The 24,819-nt window shown below is 26.9% G+C and overlaps 1 protein-coding gene across 3 annotated transcripts in view; it reads left to right on the forward strand.

Annotated features, from left to right (window-relative positions):
- Positions 1 to 1,767: 1,767 nt before the first annotated feature.
- The window catches only part of LOC132938677 (5-hydroxytryptamine receptor), a 228,139-nt gene continuing 205,087 nt past the window's right edge, over positions 1,768 to 24,819 (forward strand). For 2 of the 3 annotated variants that reach the window (XM_061005653.1, XM_061005651.1), the window contains exon 1: positions 1,768 to 2,096. The gene's annotated coding sequence lies outside the window, so the exon portion shown is untranslated. Of the gene's footprint in view, positions 2,116 to 24,819 lie in introns of all 3 variants that reach the window. The other variant, XM_061005652.1, reaches the window with a different exon arrangement.

The raw sequence follows: 24,819 nt of genomic DNA on the forward strand, positions 1-24,819 counted from the left end.
AACATTAACATTTTTTTTGAACATTCCATGCAATAATATTTTTTAAAACGTCATTATACATTTATGCATGACATCATTAAAAAATTTTAATGTTTTTTTTTTTTTTTGTTTCATGTGATTTATTCTTTACTAATTTGTGTAATGTGTATGTATCCAACTATTTATAAATAAATTACAGAAAAAATAATACAAATATTTATGTATACATACACTTATATTATGTATTTATGATTATTTAAATAAATAATTCATCGAATGTAATGTTTACATAAATAACTTTAAATATTATTTTGTATGAATTTACTTTAACAACTGATTTGTTCCTTTTTATTTGTATTTTAACTTAAATGTATACATTATTTTACTTATCAAACATGTATATAAATAATACCAAGCAGTATTCAATATTTCAATAATAATATAACATTTTTATGTGCTGTAAAGTGTGATTTATATGATGAGAAAAAAAGCATGTATTTCTTATTTTAACACTTCATACAAATTTCAAGTTCTTTTTGTATGTAGTGCATGTACAGATTTATATTGTTTCTGTACATTTTCAGTATCCATAGTTTTTAAGTTGAGTATCAGCTAAAATGTTCCATTATTCTTTTTTAAATAATACAAACACAAATGTATAGCACTATTGCATACATTACCATATTAAATAATCAAGATATCATCGTTTTTGTTGGTCTTGTTTTCATTTACAATAATTAACAAATTATAATTGCACAAGTAACATTCAAAATGCCTGATTCATTGAAATAATGATTTCTAAAACGCACGCTTAAGTTATTTAAACTTTGGTTATTTAAATACATGGTTTGCTTACAAATGGCATGAAGCATTCCTTGTTTAATAACTTGGTTTTTTCAGCCACATACGTTTGAGTAAAAACGTGATCCAAAGAAACCAGCCATACTCACAAACATTTAATGACGAACAATTTCATATTTTATGACCTTCCATTTACATAACGGATGATTGTAAACGGAGGTAACACTAAAGCTAAAATGTTTCATAACTTGTTAGATAATATGTTTTACTGTACTTACTACCTAAAATAACACAGACGAGAAAAATCAATACCAAGCAAATGAATAAAAGTGTACATTTTTCAGAGATAAAACGTTAGAATATAATGAAAATATCGCTTGGTTATAATATGAAAAAAAAATGGTTAGGTATAATATTAATAAAAATTATGTCAATCCTTAAAGTATTGAGGTACAGCTTAATCGTGAAATAGACTAAAATTTAAGGTGAATAATAACTTATAAGGTGTTGACAACGGTTATAATATAAGTAGCAGAAGGCAATAATATATTGATTCACTAGTTAATACTTTGATATAGTATAACTGTGTTCACATGAACACCACAGGTACCTGCGATTGGGCTAACAGTGATAAGTATTCGGGTCTTATAATAGGTGGTGTAAATTTAACATAATATTTTGATATAAATGAATCAGAAACACTGTACAGATAAAAATTTAACGGCGGATTTAGTCCTCCTTCCAAAAAAAAAACGTAATCCGATAATAGTTTTTAATAGCTTTTATAAAAACACAATCGATTATCAACTATCGGTGATGTCCAACCCTATATACGATAAGAAAAAAAAAAAATAGCGGCGAATGTTGTGGCGGGCCGGAATCGAGAGGAGGCGCATGGTGTAAGGTGGTTGCTACGAAACATCGATAATTCCAGAGGCGCACACTGGATAAACTCTGTGGGACGACGCCGCCAGTGGCATCGTATCCGCCGCTTGATGTGGACCACCGTTTTTCCGCTTTCCATCAGTACGATTCCAACTGCTCTCGTATGCACGCGTGTAAAATAACCGTCGACAATAAAATTAATTAGTCATTCAAATCACGGACAAAAGTCGATTGTACGATATTATAACGAACGATTTCGATAAATAAACGACCGCCGTTTCCGTACACGTAGCCGAGTGATATCGACATCCAGCCGTTAGATCAGTATCGTTTCGCACGGCCAGGCGCAAAAATGTTCGGTTTTTTTTCTTAATTTGTTTTGCATTCGCTGATCTATGAAGGAAACATGAAACAGTGGGTGGACACAAATAGTGAGTAATTATTGTTTTAGTACGTACATCATTTTTTTTTATTATTATTATTATTGATTTGGTAACAGCAACGTACATTGAAAATAATTTTTGAATTTTACATAATATTTTGTATTTCAAGTAGGTATTTGTTGGTATAGATTAAACTCAAACTGGGTTCATTTAAAATGTTCTAACAATTCAATTATTATTAGTTATTACCTATATCGAAATGAGAACTATCTTACAATTGCTTATCATATTATACAGTTTAATACTCAAACATATATGAAGTTATACACTCAGATATCTCGAACAACTTTACTCTCTTCCTCAAAGATACCGGACTAGATAAACACATTTAATAATTACAATAGCTGATACATCCCATTGTACAATGCACATATTAATATATTATATTACATCGTAATTAAAAAAAAAAGTATATAAATGTATTTAGATGTCCCATAAAATGTGTTTAAACTATTAACCGTAGCTGCTGAAAAAAAATAAAAAAAAATAAATTAAGTATTAAAAATGTACAATAAAAAATTAAAAAATAATGAAACCTTAAAATTATAAATTATGAACGTTTTATTTATTGTTTTATAATTGCCAGCGAGCAAAAAAAAAAAATTTTAAAAAAACAAATGACAGTTGTGACTTATGAATGCGTATTGAAATATAACAAAAATATTAGATAAAACATTTGTGTGAGGGTTGCTTATTTATAGGATAATTGCCGAGCAAACAGTATGCAAGGGGCCCTGGTTTGTAATAGATAATTATTGGTTACCGGTGTAACAACATACTTATAATATAGTTATATGCTAATAATAATTATGTACGATTATTGTATTTCAGTAGGAAATGTTATAAAATATTTTAGAACAGACATATTAAAAAACGAAGCGGATTCTTTATTTTTATTGGAAGTCATTATATATTATATTAAATTTGACGGATAGAGGCAAACATTTTGATCATTTTTATGAAGTATACTTAGACGGCTAAAAATTGGTTGAAAGTTTTTGTTGAAAATTTTGTATTTTTACTGAACTTATTGCACTACAAATAATTAATAGCTAGAATAAAAAAAAACTTGGTAAACGAATATCGAATATAATATTTTATTCAGTATATATAGCAACATAAATAATGTATTATAAATATTATAATGTGTTTCTAAAGTAAGTGTACTCATTTCGCCATTTTATATTATAATCATAAGGCGTGTAAACATTGTCTTTAATTTCATGCTTGACACTAAAATAATTGATATTCTCAATACTTAACTAACGCACTAATACACAAATTTAATGCATCAAAAACTGTTTTCTATTTTTCTAACCATTTTATTTTTATTATTATTTTAATAGAAATATTTAATAGTAATTGCCACTTATTTTTGTTAAAATCTAAACTCTTAGTATTAAATTGTATGTTGTGTAAAGTGAATTATTTGAAATTATGTAATAATTTACTTTGGGAGTATATCTATGGAATATAATTTTTTTTCTTTGGATGTTTAAAAAAAACTTTTTAGCCATTACACATCGAAATACGTTTGACAACATAGCAATTCGGTACATCAAATAGGTACTCAAAGGAAAATAACATAAGAATACTCGTCTTGTATTAATTATACACTGTCTATTAAAATTAAATTTTCTTTGAATACCTATTTGATGTACGATATATCTGGCATCAGTATATGTGGACGTTAGGCTTAGAAAAATATTCACTAACACTATGGAAAAATTAATTATGTGATCTCTATTGTTAATATATTTTGTTTTTTTTTTACAATTAACCTAACACAATAGGTTCAGTAGGTAATTTTTATTTCGAACCTCGTATTATGAAAACACACTGGCTTAAAGTACACTAAACCTAAAACGAACACGAAAAAATCTTAAAATCCTTTCAGACACACATAAAAACCATTTGTTTCAACCCATTCCATTTAATAAATGGTTCCCTTGTTAGTGACCCGACGAATGTCCGTGTACGTGATGCTGGACAATCCCAACTCAGTATTTATTGTTAAATTCGTTCGTGATATAATTCGTTATACCAGTTCATTTTATTTTCTCTTGTTATCATCAATGAAAACGATCGAACCAAAGTCCAATACTCGTATGTATAATATTTCCGGAAAATATATTTTAAAATGTGTGTGTATATTCGTATTAACTATATTTTTTACTAAATTCATTTAAATACTACGAACAATTTTCGAATAAAATGTGCATATTTGATGTATATAGATAAATAGTAAGTTATGTGCTTTTGCTATATTATTAGTGAGAATGACTAATAATTAATAACGATTTGACAGGTAATTTTTAATAGGCTTTAACAAAAACTGTTATCAGTAATTTATTTATATTTTTAATTCTATAGTAACTATCAACTTTTTTGATTTACAGTATATCATCAAATTAATTTTGTTCACTGGAAATAAAATATAATACCTAAGCAATTTCTAATAATTTACAAAATTAAAAACACTATGTTGGAGATATTTAAATACTGATTAAACAGTAAAGATAAGAACATAGTTATTTAAAAAAAAAAAAACTAATTATTAATTAATAATTATAGCAGTTACTCTATACATGAATACACTTTTGATTATTTATACATACAAATAGCATTATAATATTTGGATAAGTACCTATGGAAATCAGTTTTCAATTATTATAGTATAGAATTATTTGTACATACTTTATTATATACCACAATTAATAGTTGTAAACTATGATATTATACTATGAGTGTATACTAAATTAAATAACTTGAATAGACTCACATATTTTAATTCAACCTTAGCCCAGTGATACTTCAAACTTTATGACTAATATAACATAATTTTATAATTTAATTGGCTGACAATAAATCCATATTAAATTCGTAATCTGGGATTTAACTTAATTATTACAGTTCCAAAATATTTTAAATACAGTGTTTATCAAAATATTGATAAAGGGCTTCACGATCTAAATTATTTTAACCTATAATACCATAATATTATATTATTATCACGTCAGTAGTAATAATAATAAATCAATTCAAATATTCTAACACGGCGCTCTGTGTAGTCAATATCAATACTGTGGTGTGTAGGTGGCACAATTTCTAAAAAAAATACAAACAATATTTTTGAGTGGGATACTAACCAATTTGAAGTAATAGAACGTTACGGGCACTAGAAGATGTTGTATACCTATTTATTTTTGTGATAATAATTATAATAATCTATAATTTTACATAATTTATCCAATTGTCCCGTTCAAAAAAATAATATATTGATACATTTTCAGTAATATAACCATAAAAACTTTTAAATTATTTTAAACTATGTGTCAGAACAATAAATTACATAAATTGACATTATTAAACAGTGCTTTCAGTTGTATGTATGTAACGTGTTGCAATCATTACAATAAAACATATTATTTTACCATACTGAACTTCATAGTTTCTTGATAATGTAATATTTATGTAATTTAATCATTATAAATTACATAATATACTTATAAACTTGGGTTTTAGTTAAAAAAAACCCTTTATATTTTTATCTTATCAGTGATAATATAATTATTTTCTTAAATAATACAATAAAAATACTTGTAGTATATACAAATTAACATAACATAAGTATTAGAATACCTATATGTGCATGGTGTGTTACGAACAGTTAATTAAATATAGAATATATACATTTTAGAAAATAATTATGGATTTATCATTTTACATTATTTTTAAGTTCAAGAATCAAATTTTGAGATATGAGCCAATATTATAAACACGTATTTTTTTTTGCATACTCGCCATCTTAAAATATTAATAATATAGCGACACTTTTTTGACTGAGTATAATTTATGGATACATAAAGATTTATATTTATGACTGGAATATTATTATGGCAGATGCCATCAGGTGTAACTTATTAATTTATGTGTTGCGTTTGTCCTTAATAATATGGAAATCTATTAAGCAAGTTACGTTTATTATAATAAATGATTCTTAAATTTATCCTAAATCATTTTCATGCAAATGTATATTTTATATTTCAATGAATAAAATTTATTGTAAAACAAAAAATAATAACCGATACACACTGCATATACGTTTTAAATTACATAAATATTTTAAAAAATATTACGAATTCCCAATTTATATTTTAATATAAAATAGGATATTGGCAAAGTCTTACGGATAAATATATTCAGTTCTACGTATATCCCAGTCGTCTTGTTTAGCTTTATGAGCCATTTCAAAGTAGCTGAAATTACGGTATTTTATTTTAGCCCACATTTATGGGTATTAGCATTATACGATCGGTAACTGTAATAATTATGATAATAGTCTTTCCGTTTTCAAAAATACATTTCAGAGAAATAAACTCTAAGTTAATTATTTGTGGTTGAATACATTAATTTAATGAAGTCTTATATTTATATAACAGCGTTATATAAAAAAAAACTATTATATCGCTATTATAATATGTACTAACATTGCTTTTATAAAATCTTCGTCTATGTATATTTTAATATATTAGGTAAATGGTTACTTTTAAAAACAAGACTAATTTTCTCGAAAAGTTTGAACGTTTCAAGAAAACTAGAGTTTAGCAGTGTTGCTTGTTAATAGACCAGTAAATTACGTTAAATAGTCAATCCCTTTCATCAAACTAATATCTCGTTATAAATATTACTACTTACCAACTGTTATAACTTGAAGTCTGTCGCCACAGAATATCAGCGGAATACCACAGAATTATCAGCCATTAAATGCGACCCATTCGTGATTTACCCATTTTTATATCGATTAACGGACATTTATTTATCGAGTTCATCCACCTCTGTAGAACTAAGAACGATGTCATCTGCATAAGCTAGTGATTGAACCTTTTGATCACGTAACCAAAACCTTGTGAAACTTTGTTTTCAAAGCCATTTATCACTTTACGCAATACAAGGTTAAATAATATTGGCGGTAAGCCATATCCTTGTCTCAATCTCAATCTTAAACTCATCTGTAACACTACCAACAACATTCATCTTAAAAATACTATTCTGCCGTCACTACACCAATATTACCAGAAATATAATATAATATTATTTTATAAAGTTTAAACTATATATTTCATTAAAAAAGTTAGTAAGCTTCGTTGACTAAAACATATAAATTAAATATGTAATATCTGATCGCGAAAAGCATTAAGTATCATCAGATATTTTATATCTATTCATTTAACGAACATAACATTATTAAATGCGCCTTATCCAAATTATTTCCTCGATACCGCTAACAATAAATATGTTCAAATTACATTTTGATTGGACGAGTCTTAGTTAAAACGTATTGTTGATTAATTTTAAATAAAATTTGCGTTATTTAATTCAATAATAATTAGGTAAAAAAAAAATTTAATACAAAACCCTAAGTGTAAAAGTAATTAAAATGTCTAAAAACAATGCACTGTATCCTTATTTAAAAATGAAACGGTCAATTTAGTTTTCTTCGGTGACAGTTTATAAATTACAGGTGCTATGTATAAATCAAACCATGCATTTGGCTATACTATGGACATTTATGATCAATATAATATATAGATATGTGGATACAAAGTCTATTGATGTCGATCGGCTTAGGATTACTACGGCTTTTCAATATATATACATATAATAGACATCACAGAAATATATAGTATACACTATAAGCTCATTAACCAGTGGCGAGTAAACCTACAAAAAACTTCACGATCATTCTAAAATCCAATAATCTGGAAGATTTGTAACCAAAATCTTTTCCCGGAAATCCTTAAGGGACGTTTAGAGGTATAGGTGGTATGTTTATTCTATTGAACTACTGGGAAGTCACATTTTTTAGGTACTTATATCTAATAATTGTCCAGAACACAAACATACTATATGTTCTCAAATAATTGTATTATTCATTTGTATATCGAATAACAAGAACTAATAATTATTTTCATTCATTATAATCACATTGATTACCTAAATATTTAATTTAAATAGCTGTAGGTTCCACAGTGTTATAAATTAGGTAGATATCATTTAAAAGTTATTATTTTAAAGCAATAGTTATTACTAAAACTCATGAAATTTCAGATTCGTTTCATATACGGTTAAGTATTTTTTTTTATAAAATATTATAATATATATTTTACATATCATAATAAATTCTGTTTTGAGAGTGACAAACTATTTTAATATTTTATTTTGTGTAGTGTAGTTCCAAGTGTATCATATTTAATCAGTCAAGAACTATTATAGCGGATGCTTATTTTAACAGTTACTATATCTCGAAAAGTATTAAAGTTTTGATAATATTGTTTTATATAATTTTAATTCAACACAAAAAAATTATTTATAAATTTATTAAATTTTTTCTATTTTAATTGTAAAAGCTTTTTGTTTATTTTTTAAATGACAACTTACATTTTAAATATAAGAGCATTTTCCGAGAATTTTGATTTAAAAATCATTTTTCAATAAGTAGTTAATTAGTTATTACTTCCTTTTAGTACGTATATGTTTTGATACTGGGTGGAGGTACGCAAAAAAATAATGGACCACTACTCCGCTCATCTTCACTTTAAATTCTTATAACTAATTAAAATTTCAATTTTTACGTATAATAAAATATTCTGCTTCATATTCTAAAAACTATATTATTACATATTAAGTATTGAAAAAAAGTAATTTTTCAATTAATTTAACTAAGTACCTACAATTCTTTCAAATATGTTGATTCTTTTAAATAAAATCAGTTTTAATATTAAAAGAACCACAGCAGTTTATATATATTTCATGTTTCAGTATTATTATGCTGAAATGGGTTCAATATTTTTTAAGAAAATCATAAAAAAAATAATGTATTTAACTCATGGTACATATATCGTTTAAATATTTGGTCATGTTTAATGTGTATTTGTATTATATATTAATTGATATGTAAGTAATAATTATAATGGCCACTGTTTCCTAGGGTAACTATGAATAATACATACCTATATAATATATTCAATCTAATTAAATATTAAAACACTAACTGCGAGAGAGAACCCAAAATACTATCCAAAATTCTAAAATAATATTTTTATAACATGTAAAGAAAACTATTATAATATAACAAAATAGATTCTAATAAGTACATTTTTATGATTTGATAATACTCGGTTAGGTTATAATATGGTGGTTTCTAATCCATTAGGTTTCTTTATAATAAGGCACTATTGATATATTTAGTTTGAAGAAATATAGCGTGTTTTAGCTTTTGCCATGAAACGAAAAAAAAAATCTACATAAAAACATTTTACTTATGCGTAATACGTTCCATTCCAGTAAAACGTAACAACAATCTCTGAAACCAGAAAACTATGTTTATCAGTATATCGATGAAAAACATATTCAAATCAGTGGCGGTATCAGATCAATACTGTTCAATTTCGAAGGACAAAGTTAAGAATGGCCTTATTTTTATGTACATTACCTGGGTCCTGTGAACCTCATTGACGACCCAGGGCAGTATTATTTCATAGCTAGACCCAAGATATTGCTTTACCTACATCAATATTTTAGCCCGCTGTATTTCCGCCCTTTTTACACGGGACCGCGTATACAGCACTGCAATGACATGTCAATATCATCCGGATCTCGAATAAACAATTTACAGTTTTAACAATAAACTACCTGTAAAGTTTTTTTTATACCTCCGTGGTTTTATTCACAACCGTCTGTACGATGCCCAAAGTCATGCATACATGAAACTGGGTTTGTGTCGTACGACGTAGTATTATTTAAGCAGACGTTTTACACACATATTTTACGTTAGCCAATATTAATTTATATAAAAAAAAATATACAGGGTATTAATTATTATATTTAGAAGGATACTTAAATTCTGTGTTATAAATTATCAGCTGAGAGAAAGAAAGAAAGCTGGGACAAGAAAAGTACCTTTGAATGGCTATGATTTTCCGCTCAGTTTGTACTTTAAATACAGTTTTTTTTAATTTGATTCTAATCTAGAAAGTTTCTAAGAACCATTGAAAATCATGAACAATTAAAAAACTTAGATTTATATAAATTGGTTCTTTTAAAATGATCAAATAGCGAATCGTGGGTTTTATGTTTTGAAAATATAAGTATAACCTTTTATATTTTTTTTGTATTTTTTTTGTATATTATATGTTATTTATCATATTATATTACACATTATATATTTTTATCTAAAACACTTCAATATATTCTCGACCAAGCAATACTTTTATTCATTTAAATATTTTAGAAGGGTTAAATTTATTGATTTAAATTTTAAAACTATACTTTTATATTTTTTAAAATATTGGGTGATGTATTAACTACTTTGTGCTATATACTAGTAAAATGTATACAGTATAATATTGTATAATTTAGTATAGACGCATATAGCATAAATGTTATGATATATATTACTATAGGACTGTAAATAATTATAAAACACAATGTGTAGTATTTTTTGTCTCTAAAAATATATTTTTTGAACAGTACTTACAACGGTTGTGGTTAAAATATGGTGCCTGCAAGTATTTATCTATTTTATAAACTGAACGATATAATTTATGACTTCGTACATTTCATATTTAAATTTATTAAGTACAATAAACGTTGTTAATATTGTATATAATATGTATATAATCATCTGTTATTATTGTTATCTGAGTTGAACGCTGTAATATTATTTGTAAGTTTATAAACTAAATATAACGAGTACCTATACTAAAACAACATAATATAATATAATTATACAGATGTGGAAATATATTCAGTTAATATAATTGATATTGACTTATCAACTAAAATAAAAACTTGCAGGTTTTAAAGTTGGAGTAAATACCTACGGCCTACTGATTTTTCTATAATTTATTAATGTATTCCTTATAATATAAGATTTAATAATCAATATATGTTTGATATAAATAATAATAATAATAATAATAATAATAATAATAATATAAATATAGTTGTCATACCATAAGTTGAATGAATCATAATATTATTCATATTATATATCATGAATGAATGGTTCTAAACATTATTTTTCATCTCCTTATTGAAAATGATTCGTGAGTAAATTAATTTCTGTTTGAATAGAACTATATTAAAAACATATTATTATTATTTAGTACCGATGATTCCATAAAAAAAATGAATATAGATTTGTATTAAGTTAAAACAAATAAAAACAATATAAATTATTATATATTGGTACCCATAAATATATACACATTTTAAATGTATTATCGTTTGCTGATATTTGTTATTTAAAGCAAGTATTAGTAATAGTCTTATAGCTGTTAATAGTCAACAATATGTAATTTGCTTAATTACTTGAAAACTGATGTATAATGTATTTAATTAGAAATCATTTTTTGTACAATACCTATATCAGTTTATAATTATATTTTTATGATATTGACATTTTCCAAATTTCCATAGTATTAAATATATATACAGTCATGACTACTCGACAGTCTCGATTACTCGAACCTCAAGTGGGATAAATATAAACTCAACTGATGAATTTTTGAGTTATATACATTAAATAATATAGCTTATAAACACTTCAAGGGACATAAAGACATTTTAAGTTATTAGAATATTCCGAGGTATGATGGAAGTTCGACTTATCGTGGCCTGGCCGTAATTATTGTTGGTTTGTTACTATCGTCCATGGTTACCTACATACCTACTTATGTATATCTATTACTCGTATAGGTAATTTTGTACAACTAGAAAAAAAAATGCAACTAAAACGATAATACCCCGTTAAAGGTTACACCCACAACTGAACGTACTTTAATTAAAATAATATATTATGTGTACGACCGAAAATTGTTTAACATTATAAATTAAATGACTAATTTGCATAATATTACATGAAAGTAATCCGTGTCACAATAAATAATAATAAAATAGTTTTTTTAATTTTTTTTTAAAAATATTTTAATTATATGCCTATTAATAATATTATAATACTTATATAATCAGTTTCTCTTTGGTTTCCAGTCTATCTTTGAACAAAACTAGAAATACAACTTCATAGTTTACATTTCCCATTAGAATGTGCCTATTAATAAAACGTAAAAAAAACATATGTGCCGATATTTACATTTCCCACCTATCTATACATCGGGAATTTTATACCTACGCATTGTTAAGGAATTTGATAAAATGCCCAGTTTTCTACATCGCCAGTAACATATACTACAACATACAAATATATAATATATATTAATTATTCATGTATATAATATTAATTATTTCATAAAATAAATTAAGGTATTAATTTGTTTGAGGTTCAAAATATTTAAGTTTTTCTATCAGATGACTTTTTTCATTCAAATTTACAATTTTGGGATGTTAATTTTTGAACGTGTAAAAACTAAAAAATATAGATACGCGTTTTATTAAATGTGTAGTAAAAGTTTATTTTATCTTGTCATCGTTATAAAAATGACATATCTATTTTTAGAAAACGACCATTATGTGGAAGTCATTAAACTAGATTTGAAAGAACACGTTAGTTAATGTATTTCATTCAATGGTTTATCAAGATTCAAGGAAATTAAAGAGCCCGAGTTAATAAAATCAATACCGTGAAGTAATATTTGAACGCAAGTTTTTCAAATAACTTTTATAACTAATGAACCTAATAAATTACCGTTCGGTTATAATTCACTTTATTATTGTGATGACGCCGAAAAACTAAGTTATAATCTTAAATTATTCGAATATTGAATATAGTGTATATTACTTACTATAATATACCTAACTAATATTATGAATCAACCAACAAAAATCTTTCACTTATCCAGAAAAATTATAAACTGTAGTTTGTACATTGTTGTGTAATTAAGCGTATTTATCATGATATATCAATGATAGGTTATTGGTAGATATTTTAAAGTTATAAGCACAAACATGTGAGAACTAAAAACGAATAAAAGTATTTAGGCAATTATTAAAACTGCCTACCTACACAATTTTCTTTCATATTTTTTTATTGCACGGTAAGCTGTGTTCAGAAATTGATAATAGGTAACATGTAATTGATAATTTTAAATTATTGTTATCATTGCACAAGATGTTAAAAGTTTAGTTGATTATTAAATTTCTACGAAATAATTAAATGAAGCCGCCGGAAAATTGTACACGATTTCACTTTGTATTTGTCATCGGTAAACTGACAAATACAAATATGTCGAACTATTTCCCCGATGGGACACGAATATGTGGTATAATCATCGTTTTATTTATATATTGACATTATTTTGAGCACAGAAATAATCGCTTTGGTATGCGAGTGGGTGTGTGTTGGTGTTGGTGCAGTGGGTGTAGATTTTTGGAGTAAAAGATGTTTAGTTGGCATGTGCTCTGGTTGTCGATAAATAACTATTATCCTTTGAGTACGACTCCTCTCGACCACTGACTATGCCCCGCCGCCGACGGATATTAGCCGCAATTTCCTGAAAGCACTCTAATGGATATTGCCGTGCAGTTTCCTCCTGAGCCTTTTCTCCGTAACAATTAGGATTCGGCATTTCAATCCCTCCATGTCCGGCAATTTGTTTGGTTTCTATTTACCTCCATACCACATTCCCGTCGTCGAAACGTTTCTAACCGTTCACGGCTCGCGCGTGACAGTGTTGACGGTATCTCAGTGGTGACTGGTGGCCAGTGGCCACTGGCCACAGACGTTGGTCCATCCCTACTCACCCCTCACACCATTGATGCGATTTACTTTTTAATTGTCTGGGCAGCATATACTTCAAGTCGACAGTTAATAGCGATTTAAGTATATTCTCGGTAAGAAAAAAACATTCACAGCTCTTTCTCTATTAAAAATATATGTCTGTAATCATTGTATGGTTATTGTAGATACCTACTGTTATGCGTGTCATTCTGTCATGCAATTACGTTATTATATACTTTGCACACCATGGCAACAGTGACGAACTTGAACTCCGGCAATGGATAATATGGCACCTACATAATATATGACTTTATGTATTGTGTTTGGATGGGAAAAAAATTGAAAATGAAAGCGTTGTTTTAACGTACCTACCCCGTGTTGTTTTGTATACCCCACGAAAAACACTCCCTTGTTTACCGGATGAATTTCCTAACACTATATCTGACACATTAATCGGAATTTAATGTAAAATCATTGAGTATTTATATAAATGCGTGACACAAAATTAATATGAATTGTCTTAATACTTATGTTTAAACAATAAATAGGAAAAATTTTTCAAACCGACAGTATTATTGTTCTTCTACCAATTATTCTTATTATTTCTACGATTAACAAAATAAATAATTCCAGCTAATGAACATATTCGCCGGGCTTAAGTTCAATAAATTGAAAAAACAAAATGATATTGTAAATTTCATAAGGCGTATTCCAATATTGTATAGTTATATTACGATATAAATAATAACCACAATATCCGCCCCCAATTTAATTTATATAATATTTGAAAAAAATTCAAAACATTTAGAGGACAATATTTTTAATAATCACCAAATAATAGTTTCTTTTGGATTACGTTAAATAGTAAATATAGTTCTTACTAATTTATATTAAATTATTTAAAGGTAACAAACATCAGTTTAATATACATATTAATTGGCTGTTACCTACCTGATTTTAAAATCCCATATTTGATCGGCAAGGTTAAAATACCACGTGTTTTTCGTTATCAATACATTTGAAGGTGTTAAGATAATTTGCCAAAATATAACCTAATTTAAAATCCCATGTTAAATTATGTTTAATTAAGTATACCAGAAAAATAAAGTGGCATAAAATTAATAAAATCAATATATGAGTATGAAATTTTAAGTTTTAACATTTATTGAAGAATGCACTACAATAGTTAAATGGGTAATATTACATATTATTATAATAATTTATTTATATCACTTTCTACGTAATTTTTTAATATAACGAACTTTTAACATTCCAATTTTTAGCAATTTATTTAGTTGTACCCAGATTTCTAGTAGTAATAAAAAGGTATGGAAAATGGAGAAATGAAATATTTGGGTACAGGTTATTAAAATGGAAGAAAAGTAATGAAAAAACTCCTAACCACATCCAACAACCTATACATATATATAATTTTTCATATCCTTTTCTCATTCTGAGTTTAAAGTTTCATACTGTTTGTAAGTTTTTCGGGTTCCACTTGCATGTTTTTATAATATTCCAGCCATAAAAGTCACATCAATAGTCAAAACCATATACTAAATATGAATGCAATACATCATAAAAGCGTAGTCGTTAATGTGTTCTCAACTTAAAGTATTAAATAAAGTTGTACATCATATATAATGTATATGTGTATACAACTAATAAAAACTATAAATAAATATTATTATAATACAATAATAAATAATTATCTAACCGAATTTCAAACAGATAAGAAATATTATTTAAAATTCATATTAAGAATATATTTGTATATACAATATGTTTATATAAATATATGTTACATAATATAAATAGTATATAAGGCAACACTGTCTTACAAGTATAATATTATTTGTGTTATAATTCGTTCTTGAAAATTAAAATAATTTAAACATGTTAAACCACTTACAATATAACCAGATTTAATGTTCAATAAAAATAAATTGTTGCGCTTAGATTTTGGTTCACTGAAAAATGTTATTATTATGTAAGTACAGATAAAACAATGAAAGAAAAAAATTATCAAATTCGATAATAGTTATATTATAATTTTTCTCCCCTACAATCTATGCAAATACTAGCATAATACAACACAGATACAACATCGATTTTTCTGGAACTCTTGAAAGAGACAAACCTGTTTCAAAAATATAATATAAAAACATAGATTTTTTTTTTAATTGATCTTGAGCCCGGCATCTGAGGCCATTAGCTAAAACATAGATTATATCACATGTAAATATAATAACTTAAACCATTAATGTACCATATTTAAAATTATTCTGTATACAACTTATTTGTAATGTATTTTAAAAATTATAAAATGTAATAGTTATTTTCAAAACGCCTATAACCCTGGTAGTTGAAAAGTATTTATAAAAATGATAAAACATTTTTACTAACATAAGTAATAACAACGATAATATTTATATAATTACCTATTCTTAATAAAATTAATTTCTATATTTAGGAACATACCTAAATATTTTTAAAAAATTAATTTTCAATATTATATTCAAAGAAACAAGTTTTTTTTTAATACAACGCCAAGACTAAAGAAATTATATGTTTGTTTGTTTAAATACCATGTGACAACTTTTGTTCATTTAATTATTATTGAGATTTTGTTCACGAACTTATACTTATCTTTAAATAGATTAGTATGACCGTTTTCATTAATATCTGAATAAGTCATTTTAAATTTCAGTCACGTAATTTTTACTTTATACCTACGATGTTTGTTTATAATTGGTTATCAAAACAGTTTTGAAAAGTTGATCATTTTGGTAAACCTAATACTGCTTATATTAATCAATTAATTTTTTTTTTATTTTTATTAAATTTAAATAAAATCTTGAATTTGTGTTGTATATGATTTAGGACACCAGTAAATATGTTAGAGCCTATTAGCTACTATTAGGTTAATACTATATAGATCCTAAGGATATTACGGTCTATAGTATATAATATTATATAATACAGAGTATCCTTAAAACCGTATATATTATGTTTACATGCATATTATTCGTATTGAATTGCGGCAGAAAAATATGTATATTGTAAATATTAGTCAAAAAATATGTTATTTAATAAATGTAGATACCTAGCTTTCATGTTTTTTTTAATCAGAAGGTTTCATATTTTATAAAAGGGGTGCCACTGTAAATGTCCTTCAACATTATTGGTCATGTATCCTTTTCTCCCTAACCAATCTTTTTAGATATTGTCGTATGCCATCCATCCAACATTTTTTTCTTTTTCATTCAGAACTTTTAACTAAATTTGCAATACTGTTAGGTGATATAGAAGGTATAATACACCATAAAATATAACGGTACCATAAATAAGCTGCTGAATTTGGTAAAAGTTTTTGAAAACTTATCATAATCAGAACTTACAAGTACGTCAGAAATGAATGAGAACAGAATGCTCATTGTTCCAAAAGTCAAAAATATAATACCTATTTTAGGCGTGCAAAACATTACGTTTTGAGGATACAAAGGTGATGATAGGTATGTTATCAGAAACGATATGATCTTAAATTAATACTAATAAGTGATAACCAAACCGCGTCTTTAAATAAATTTGAGGGAATTCTAGATAACTATTAAAAGCGCATGTTAAATTGGGTGAAAGTGTTCTTCAAAGGTCATACACATACACTAAAATAATATAAAATTAAATTATTGAGTTTTGAGTAAAGACATTCAAATAATACTATACATACCTATTAAGAATTACAAAAATCAATTAAACATTCAGTACAACTCATTATGTGTCGAAATGGTCACACATTTGTTTGGTTTTAACTTTTAAGATATATTTATTAGAATTCAGTTTAAGAAGATTTCGTTATGTTTGTCGATACTTTTGATGAACCTTAACCTTTACTAGAGAAACCCAAATATGATGAGGAAAGTGGAGAATCTGGTGAAGATCAAACAATTGTAATAACTAGAGAAGTAGATACTATGTAAAATGACTACCAAACAAATTGATCGGTCTTGATTTAGAAAAAATTCGTGGCTATAGAAACTGATGGTTGTCAGTAAATGTGTCTGAACTTTATGGAGCTATTAGTGAAGTCATTATAGTAGCACCTAGTGTCCGCATATACCCTTATTAAAATATCACTCACTTAATAATATTATTTATCTGAATCTTTACGCGTGAAAGTATCAGAGCTTTTATTGGAGAAATTATAAACAATTTATAATTTTATTCTACTGAATTCAGGTAAAAGTAATTTTTTGAGCATCATCAATGATAATTATGCTGTTTTTGACAAAATAACACTTGAATGCTTTAATCTTACATAATATTATATACTTCCTGACAATTGTTTTAATGAAAACAAAACTATATGTAGTATTATATATAAATTAGGCAATAATACCATTAAAGTATATAATAACAGACGATTTTAAATCACTTCTTTATTATTTTCGAATTAATGTTATGGAAACGAAAATGGAATAGTGATAACTAGGAAACATTTCTGTAGGAAGGTAACTTAAATGTGTGTTACAAAAATTCTTTCGAATTGTGACGAAGAAATATTTTCATTATTTAACCGCATCTTGACAGTTTTGATAACTCTGCCCATAAGCAATGCGAGTGCTAAGATGAGCCACACTACAAAAACTCGACACATGGCTGTTGGTAGAAGGTTAAGAAATCATAAACACTACCTTCTTAATCGCCCGAAAAATGAACACTGGATGTAGTCAAGGAAATCATGCTAATATATACTGATGCATTTCATGGTGTCATACAATTATTTAAAAACATTTTACCTGAATATTTCAACATACAAAAACAAAGAAAAGGAGGACAAAATATGCATATTACGACGACAATCAGTGATCGATAAATCTGGTACAGCATATGAGATCTCCTGTAGACGCCCACCCAGAAGTCAACCACAGACCTCCAGTTGAGCACTTAATAGCTTCCATCGACGCTTGCTCAGTTGTCTGCTATAAATCTTAGGTACAACACGTGGTACTTCTCCGAAGATGACGCCACTCGTTGACATTATTCCACTGGCAAACGAACACATACATTAGTCTAACGTAGACTGGCATACGAATCCTTGGCCAACCAATGAGATAGGTACATACCAAAAACAATCTTTATCTATAGACTATAGACCGTGACAATTATTCTACATTTGTTTTATAAAATATTCTTTTTTGGGACTACCTCTTAAGTGGGATTTTCCACGCTGTTTGCCTCTTCCATAATTCTTAACCCCATACTTAACAGTTAACACCACTATTGTACGTAAAGTCGCACCAAATCTTCCAGACAATTCAGAAATAATCGACCATGCTGGTCACCTTTTTGGGTACCATAAGACAGAGTAATTCCCTAAAATTGTCTGTATATTGTTGATTTGATTTATATTCAAAGGGCAGCGTACCGTGGAGAACAGAGCATGGTTTTAACCATGATCTTATTATTATTTCAAATATTTTAAGTACGAACATACTACACAATAATAATATAAACAATATTATATAGATTATTTTATCAAAAAGAAAACAATAAATAAAAAATAATCATGTTGGTAAAATTAAACAAAAGAGACATGAAAATAAAAGATTTAAGTAGATAAAATTGTATTTTGTAAAAGGTACCTAAATGTTATATTGTTTAATAATAGTGATACGCTAAATACATATTACATATGAAAAAAAAGGAGAAAGTAGGTACTCACTCTGCTGTACAGTAGCTCGTTATTGAGAAGTTATAGTCACTGTAAATAATATATTATGTCAAATTTGTATTCAATGATAAATCATTGCATATGGAAAACGATGCTGAGCGAAGACAGTCTGTCAGCAAATATATTACTATATAAGTACCTATATTTTATGATATATATTTAATATCGCTAAAATAATGTATTTTAGTAATTTTACTATATTAGTAAAATAGTAGGATGAATTAATTTTTGTCGAAAACGTTGAATTTGAAAATGTAATTGTGTGTAAAAAATATAATAATATTCTTTAAAAGTTTCAAGTACCCACAACAAAATAACTAAAACCATTATTCTTCGTTTAAATATCTAATTTGAACTAAATATACATATAGAAAAAAAAAACTGTTTTTATATTTTTTTAATTTTTCGTACAGTATGAACTACTTATGAGAAATCATGTTTTCAATTTTCATTATTTAACTATACAATTTGAACATTTTATAAACTGTTAACCACAAATTTTCGTAATTTTGACGAATTATGTAAAAATGTTTGCGTTTAATTATTTTTAAATAGCTTAAGTAACAACTTAAGTAGAATCTTGTATTAAATAATCAAGCTTTTAACCTGAGAACAATTTTATATCTACATTTATAGAAAAAAAAACTAAAAAAAATTGAAAATTTTAGTAAACAACTTAAAAGAGTATTTTTCACTTATACATTGTGTAATAAATGATAATTTAAATTTAAATGTTGTGAACATTTTAAGTATCTATCTATTTTTTATTTTTAGTAAGAAAATCATTATTTCACGCGTGAATATCCAATTTGGTAACATTTAAACTTCATACGCTCATAAAAAATATTTGTGGATTCACGCTCAACTTTTATTTAATAGTAACAATAAAAACTTACGAGGTACCTTGTATTACATTTTCAAACTTTAAGTATGAATATTAAACATTTTATGAATTTTCACTACAAAATAAATTTGCAAATTTTCGTGATTTTGATTAATTTTGTCAACATTTGATCTTCAAATTCTTATAAACAAATAAATAATGCCTATACATCTCGAATATTTTTAATTCCATTAATAAAAAATTATGATAAACCTTGTATTACATTTTAAAATCTTAGGCATGAATATTAAATATTTTAGAAATTTTTAAACATTCCAAATTATCATTACGAAAATAATTATTTAAATTGTCGTTATAACGTTGTACGTTATTTAGTACGTTATCAGTATTTGTTTTGCTCATATAGGTATTTATCTACTGAAGTCTATATATATATATATATAGTCTATATATTTAACTTTATATATAGAAATGTATGTTTCATTGTTTGTCCTATACAATATACTCAAAAACTATTGGACCGTTTTCAATAATTTATATAAAAGTTATTTAAATAGATTCGTTGAGACTTAGAGGGTGTTATTATGGATTATTTTATCAACCAATACCTATATGTTTCTATAATATGGCACACATATGAATTTAGTCTTGGCTCGAGAAAAACAGATACTTTTCTGTTTTTATGTCACAGATTATATTCATATTCTAAATAAAAAATATATAGCATGTAAAAATGCTTACAAATATTATATTAAAACAAATCTTAAAATTAAATACTAATGAACTAAACTACAATGATTACTGTTTGATTTGTTTTTTTAATTCTTGGACATGTTTTTTTTTATGTAAACGGATAAGATGACCACCGATCTTAACGATATTTGATTTACGTCGGCTTTTAAGAATTCGTTAAATCTGTCACCAATACGTGTGTGTCTAATACGTCGTATGCTGTTTTTCATACACGTTCAACTAAAAACAGGTGTTTTTCACTTACGTCAATCGCCACCACGTGGTTTCTCTTTTTTTTATATTAAATTGGGTTCTATTTTTTTTTTTTTTATTATTATTATTAAATTGACATCTTAAGAACGACACTATACTGCTATCACGCGATCACCCATTGATATATTTTGTTTTTACACACATCGTCTAAATAACGAGTGAACTAAAGTGTATGGTTACCCTTAAGTATACAACAAATCACGTCATTAACGTCGTCGTGACTATGTTATTGTTTTTCGTTTAAATATATATAACTCACTAACAGTATCTACCTACCCACACGTAGTTTAACGCCACACGTTAAGTCAGTGTAATTGGTATTCACCACCCTTATTCACCTGGATTTCATCATCACCTTTACGGGATTACGATCTATTAATGATCACCACCATCATAGTCCGTTTCACTTATAAACGTTTGAATCTCAATCGAGATGCGTCAACATTTTCAAATGAACTGTCATATTAACAATTTATAGTGAAAAAGGCCGGTTATCAATAAAAAAAAAAGTTGTACAGAATACTCCTTAAAAGGTAAGAAATGTATGCATTTGAAAACATAGACTTCTAGTATCTAGGTACCTTAAAATTCTGAAATATAACAGAATTTTAATAAATGCATTATTATTGGATAAAGTGTGATGAGCACACTTGGTGAATCGTCCTATGTGTTACTGTAACGTCATCTATTTAAATTGTGATCAGTTTTAAATAAAACAAATAGAAAGTAACTTTATTAATATTGAAATATAGCTGTGTTGACATAATACTCATTCATTAAAAATATGTTAGGTAAGTACACAAGCGAATAAAACCGTATATGTTTGCATAATATGATATAGGTAGCATTGTAAATAATTGTATATAATTTACTGTTGAATCAAAAATATAATTATAGTATTCGAATTAATTAATTAAAGCTAACAATATTAAATATTATATTGGATTAAATATTTTCTGTCAAAAATCTTTTTTTTATAATCATATTATATATTATTATTGTTATTACAAAATATATCAATGGGTGATCGCGTGACAGCAGTTAGTAGTGTCGTTCTTAAGATGTCAATTTAATAAAAAAAAAAATTAGAACCCTGCAATTAAATAAAAAAAAAAGAGAAACTACGTGGTGGCGATTGATGTAAGTGAAAAACAGCTGTTTTTAGTCGGACGTGTACGAAATGTGTTGCATATGACGTATTGGAAAGAGAGCGAGAGGCTTTTGCTGCCGATCCATACGTATATACACTATATACCGTCCAGATGGATCGGTCCACCATACTTTCTTTCTGGTAATTTTGCAGTAAGGTAAGTAAGTCGACCTAAACACGAAGTTTGTATCCCATAGAGACGGACAGACAGTTGGGAGGAACAAGTATCGGCGGTACGCTGCAGTGCTCATACAATTTCTGAGTTTTATGCACGAAGGATGTGCTTAATAATTATTTCGCATTAAATATAAAATATTTATCCTAATTCTTATTATACTTGTAAAATTTTGATTTATATACATCGATATTTTCGAAAAAATCACATCCTTAAAAATGTACGATTTTAACCCTGTTGAAGTTCAGATTAATTATTAATCTATCAACTATCATTCTATCGTTTTCCGTTTCGCTTCGGCTGAAAAATATAATACAAAAACAACTAAAGTTTTTTTATTTTATGATTTTCCACTTTAAATGTGTATACTTAGAACAATATTATGGTATATTATGAATAATCAGAATTTTACTTTTGTTGGTTTTACAGGTATTGAATAATAATATTTAAATGCATAGGTAGGTATTAATATTATACTTTTTTTCATAATCATAGGTTCAAATTATTGACGTAGTGCCTTTTTTACCTGCGTAAAACATCAATTTAATGTTGAATGGATTTCGGACGGTTAAAAGTGTTAAATACTATCTCGACATACCTGCTGAGACGGACTAAATAGTGTTATTATTATTTTTTTTTCTCGTGCCATTACAGAAACGTATTGTGTTATGAAAAGTTTCTAAGAACCTTAATCTTTATTGTATTACTACTGTAGACGAGTAACACGAACTCATCATTTTATTTATACGAGCGTAAAACAATAAGTAACTTGTTTATTGAATGAAAAACCCAACGGTCAACAAATCCAGTGATGGGTTTGTCTATATATAACGATGAGAAAATATTAATGTTTAGACACGGTTGACAAAAAAAAAAAAAAAAAGAAAAACAGACAATTGGCAAAGATAATAAGTTTGATGATCAACATTTTAGACACGGGAAGAGAATAAAAGGTGAAATGTTGTTGAAATTGATGGTGAAAGTTTTCTAGTTACCGTCGGCCGGGCACCTTTTCACCGTCTCCAGATAATGCCAGGACCGCGACACCGGTGCAGCTTTTGAAACCACGTATAACGATCTTTCGGTATTTTTAAATTTATTTATAATTTTTTCGTTATTTTTCGTTTGTGTCACAGTTATTAAAACCATAATTTTATATACCTACCGATAACAGGATGATTTCGGCGCGTCCGCACAAATACGTCTTTAGCGTTTATGACTTCCAATAAAATGTGTCTGTTTTCTCATCGTATCCTGCATCTTATCTGTACTCCATTACGCAGTGTAGACGATTTTTGACGGATTAAAAAAGGCTCGGACATTGTAATATTGGTTGGAAGATGCGTTTAGGGCCCACCCACTGGTTTTGATTCCTACGTTTATATATAATAATAATATATATTTTTTTTATGCACCTGACGGGACAGAGTTGACAAGTCTCTGTGCCCAAGGCCATCACCGCATGTTTTTGTTTCTGTAGCCACTTTGGTGTGCGTCTGTCGTTGTCGTATTATTAAACGACTTTTATTTTTTTTTAGTTTTTCCGTCTGTGACTGTTTATGTGGATTGTTGTTATCTCCGCTTTCGACGACGTTATGCCGTGCTCGATTTCTCGGTATATAATCTCAACGTTTCACGTTTTTTAGTTCTGGAAGCAACGTGATGGCCAGGGAAAAGAAAAATGTCAAAAAATACTTCCCATGTATATACATTTTATATTATGTTTAATGTCTATACATTATTTACACATACATAAATAATACATAATATTTACTTTCTTCGTTTCCGTGGCTTTGGTCAGTACGGATTCGGCTTGGCGTGGTGCGGACGTAAATGGAAATAATTCCGGTGAATGTTTGTCATTCCTTTTTATCATTAATCCGTAAAACGAAGCATAAATAATCAAAAAATAAATAAATAACCTTTCCGATAAAAATATCCTTACGGAAATTGAAAAAAAATACTCTTTGATATTAACGTGTCAACCAATATGATATATAGAAACGTTTCTTGTTATCGTTTATTTCACTTTAAATATTATAAAGTCTTTCGAACTTTCGAAG

This window comes from Metopolophium dirhodum, chromosome 2, assembly GCF_019925205.1.
Source record: "Metopolophium dirhodum isolate CAU chromosome 2, ASM1992520v1, whole genome shotgun sequence".
Lineage (NCBI taxonomy): Eukaryota > Metazoa > Arthropoda > Insecta > Hemiptera > Aphididae > Metopolophium > Metopolophium dirhodum.